The sequence below is a fragment of the Galeopterus variegatus genome, unplaced genomic scaffold (genome assembly GCF_000696425.1).
Source record: "Galeopterus variegatus unplaced genomic scaffold, G_variegatus-3.0.2 Scaffold4614, whole genome shotgun sequence".
Classification (NCBI taxonomy): Eukaryota; Metazoa; Chordata; class Mammalia; order Dermoptera; family Cynocephalidae; genus Galeopterus; species Galeopterus variegatus.
The window spans coordinates 103,828-108,737 of record NW_007730725.1 but is presented as its reverse complement, the minus strand read 5'-3'; positions in this window follow the sequence as shown (position 1 = coordinate 108,737).

The window sequence follows — 4,910 nt, the reverse complement described above, 5'->3', positions numbered from 1 at the left end:
CGCAACCTCGCCAGCATTTATCGTTCAGCGTCTTTTGGATTTTAGCCATCCTCACTGGGGAGAGATGGTATCTCAGTGTAGTTTTGATTTGCATTTCCCGGATGCTGAGTGATGTTGAGCATTTTTTCATATGTTTGTTGGCCATTTGTATATCTTCCTTAGAGAATTGCCTACTTAGCTCTTTTGCCCATTTTTTTATTGGGTTGCTTGTTTTTTTCTTGTAAAGTTGTTTGAGTTCCTTGTATATTCTGGATATTAATCCTTTGTCAGATGTATATTTTGCAAATATTTTCTCCCACTCTGTTGGTTGTCTTTTACCTCTGTTAATCATTTCTTTTGCTGTGTGGAAGCTCTTTAGTTTGATATAATCCCATTTGTTTATTTTTCCTTTGGTTGCCCATGCTTTTGGGGTCGTATTCATGAAGTCTGTGTCCAGTCCTACTTCCTGAAGTGTTTCTCCTATGTTTTCTTTAAGAAGTTTTATTGTTTCAGGGTGTATATTTAATTCTTTAATCCATTTTGAGTTGACTTTAGTGTATGGTTTAAGGTATGGGTTTAGTTTCATTCTCCTGCATATTGATATCCAATTATCCCAGTACCATTTGCTGAAGAGGCAGTCTCTTCTCTAGTATATGGGCTTGGTGCCTTTATCAAAGATCAGGATGTCTTTTTTTTTTTTTAGAAATATCTGTTCAGATCCTATGCCCATTTATTAATCAGGTAATTTGTTTTCTTGATACTGAGTTGCTTAAATTCCTTATATACTTTGGATATTAGCCCTTTATCATATGTATGTTTGCAAATATTTTCTCCCAATTTGTAGACTGCCTCTTCACTCTTAATTGTTTTCGTTGCTGTGCTAACACTTTTTAGTTCAATGCAATTCTATTTCTCTATTTTTGCTTATGCTTCCTGTGCTTTTGGGGTCATGTCTAAAAATCATTGAACAGACTAATGTCATGGAGATTTCCCCCAGTTTCTTCTGGTAGTTTTGCAGTTTCCAGTCTTATGTTCAAGTCCTTAATCCATTTTGAGTTAATTTTTGTATACGGTATGCAATAAGGATCCAATTTCACTTTTCCCAACACCATTTATTTAAGATACTTTCCTTTTCCCATTGTGTGTTCTGGGCACCTTTACTGAAAATCAATTGACTGTAAATGTATGAGTTTATTTCTTGACTTTCTACCCTATTTCATCGGTCAATGTGTCCATTTTTATGACAATACTATGCTGTTTTCATTACTATATCTTTGTAGTATATTTTTAAATCAAGTACTGTTATGCCTCCAGCTTTGTTCTTTTTGCTCAAGACTGCTTTGGCTATTCTGGTCTTCTGTGCTTTCATAAGAATTTTAGGATTTTTTTTTTCTGTTTCTGCGAATAATGATGTTAGAATTTTGATAGGGATTATATTGAATCTGTAAATCCCTATGGGTAGTATGGACATATAACAATATTAATTTTTTCAATTCATGAACATGAGATATCTTTTTATTAATTTGTTTTAACTTTAATTTCTTTCATAAATATTTTAGACCTTACAGTATAAGATCTTTCATTTCCTTGGTTAAATTTACTCCTAAGTATTCTATTTTTTTTTCTTGCTATTGTAAATATTGTTTTCTTAGTTTCTTTTTTAGATAGTTTATTGTTGGTTTATAGAAATGCTACTAATTTTTATATGTATTCCTCAATTTTACTGAATTCATTTATTAGTTCTAACAGTTTTTAATGTAGAGTTTAGGGTTTTCTATGTATAAAATTATGATGTCAGCAAACACACAATTTCACTTCTTTCTTTTCTATTTGGTTGCCTTTTATTTCTTCTTCTTGCTTAATTTCTCTGGCTGGGACTTCCAGTACTATGTTGCATAAAAGTGGCAAGAGTGGTCATCCCTGTCTTATTGATTTCTAGTTTCTGTTGGAAAGGATACTTGATATAATTTCAACTTAAATTTGTTCAGACTTGTTTTGTGGCCTAACATATCATCTCTCCTGGAGAATATTTTATGTACACATGAGAAGAATGTATATTCTGTCACTGTTAGACAGTATGTACTTTGTATTTCTGTTAGTTCTATTTGGTCTAAGGTGTAGGTCAAGTCCTTACTGATTTTCTGCTAGAAGATTTGTCCATTGCTGAACATAGAGAAGTAAAGTTCCCTACTATTATTGTATTGCAGTCTATCGTTTTCCCTTTAGATTTTTTAACATTTGCTTTTTATATTTAGATGCTGTGGTGTTGGGTGCATATATATTTAAAATTGTTATATCATCTTTATAAATTCACCTCTTTACTATATGATAATGACCTTCTTCGTGTCTTTTTACAGTTTTTGACTTTAAGTCTATTTTGTCTGATATAGGTATAGCTACTCCTACTCTCCTTAGATTTCCACTTTCATGCAATATCTGCTTTCATACCTTCACTTATAGTCAATAAGTGTGTGCCCTTAAAGGTGAAGGGAGCCTTTTGTAGGCAACCTATAGTTGGGTCTGGGTTTTTTATTCTATTCAGCCACTCCATGTCTTTTTTCTTAATTTTATTTTTCCATTGTACATGTTCATGGGGTACAGCTTGTTTTTTCAAAACATGCATACATTATATAATGATATAATCAGAAGAGTTAGCATATATATCACCTAAACGTTTATCATTTTTTTGTGATTATAGTATTTAAGATCCTTTTTTTCTGGCTATCTTCAAATATACGATATGATATTGTTAGCTGTTGTCACCTTAGAGTACCAGAACTTATTCTTCTTATCTAATTGTACCTTTGTAAATTTATACTGGTCTACAAACATTCCACTGCTCTCCCTCCCCTTCCCTTTCTGTGTCTCTGATAACCACTATTCTACTTTCTGTATCTCTTTTTTTCCCTCTCTTTTTAAATTTTTTAATTGACCCATGATAATTTTATATATTTATGAAGTACAGTATGATATTTGGGTACATACATACTGTGTGCAATGGTCATATCAGGGTGCTTAGTATATCCACCACCTCAAACATTTGTTATTTCTTTATGTTAAGAACATTCAACATCACCCCAAAGATACACAGTACTTTGCTGTTAACTGCAGTCTCCTTATATTGCTATAGAACGCTAAATCTTATTCTTCCTATCTCTACTATTATGTACCCACCAACCACTCTCTCCCCATCCTTCTCTCCCTTTTTCCCCCACCAGTCTCTAATAGCCAGTATTCTACTGTCTACTTCTATGAGATAAACTTTTTAGCTTCCACATGTGAGTGCAAACATGTGGTATTTCTCAGTCTATGCCTGGCTTATTTCACTTGACGTAATTTTCTCTGAGCTCATCCCTATCTCTTCAAATGGTAGAATTTCATTTTTTTTATGGCTGAGTGGTATTCCATTGTGTATATATACCACATTTTCTTCATCCAATCATCTGTTCCAACTTTTAGATTGGTTCCAACTTTTGACTATTGTGAGTAGAGTTGTAATAAACATGGTCATACAGGTATCCCTATGCCTTGTTGATTTCCATTCCTTTAGATATATGTACCCAGTAGTGGGGTTGCTGCATCATGTGATAGTCCTATTTGTAGTTGTTTGAGAAATCTCCATACTGTTTTCCTTAGTGGCTGTACTAATTTACATTCCCACCAACAATATATGAAAGTTCCCCTTTCTTTGCATCCTCACCAGCATTTGTTTATTTCTGGCTTTTTGATAATAGCCATTTTAACTGTGGTGAGATATGTCATTGTGGTTTTGATTTACATTTTTCTGATGATTAGTGATGCTGAGCATTTTTTCATATACATGTTGCCAATTTGTATGTGTCCTTTTGAAAAATGTCTATTCAGTTCCTTTGCCCATTTTTTAATATGATTATTTGTTTGTTTGTTACTACTGAGTTATTTTAGGTCTTTGTATATTATGGATATTAATCCCTTGTCATATAGTTTAAACATATTTTCTCCTATTCTGCAGGTTGTCTTTTCACTCTGTTGATTGTTTGCTTTGCTGTGGACAAACTTTTTAGTTTGATATAATCCTATTTGTTAAGTTTTGCTTTTGTTTTCTGTGCTTCTTAAGTTTTATTCAAAAAATCTTTGCCCAGACCTGTGTCCTGAAGTGTTCCCTCCATGTTTTCATCTAATAATTTTATAGTTTCACATCTTAAATTTAAGTCTTCAATCCATTTTGAGTTGATTTTGGTATATGGTGAGGGATAGTTTTGTTCTTCTGCATATGGACTCCCAATTTTCCCAGCAACATTTGTTGAAAAGATTGTCTTTTCCTCACTGTATGTTCTTGGCTTCTTTGTCCAACATCATTTGGTTGTGGGTACTTGGATTTATTTCTGAATTCTATTTTGTTCCTTTTGTCTATGTGTCTGTTTTTGTGCCAGTACCATGCTGTTTTGATTACTATCACTTTGTAGTATATTTTGAAGTCAGGAAGTGTGACACTCCTGCTTTGCTCTTTCTGCTCAGGATTACTTTGACTATTTGGGGTCTCTTGTTTCACAAAAGTTTTTGAATTATTTTTCCTATTTCTATAAAGTATACCATTAGTAGCTTAATGAAGATTGCATTGAATCTGTAGATTGCTGTAGGCAGCATAATCATTTTCTCTTGTCTAATTGCTATGGCTGAGACTTCCAGTACTATGTTGAATAGAGGTGGTGAAAATGGGCATCCTTGTCTTTTTCGAGTCCTTAGGGGAAACACCTTTAGCTTTTCCCCATTCGGTATGATGTTAGCTGTGAGTTTGTCATATATAGCCTTTGTTGTAGTAGTATGCTTTCCTTTTATACCTAATTTACTGAGAGTCTTTATCATGAGGGGATGTTGAATTTTATCAAATGCTTTTTCTGCATTTATCAAGATATGTTTTTTTTCTTTCATTCTGTTGATGTGATGTGCTA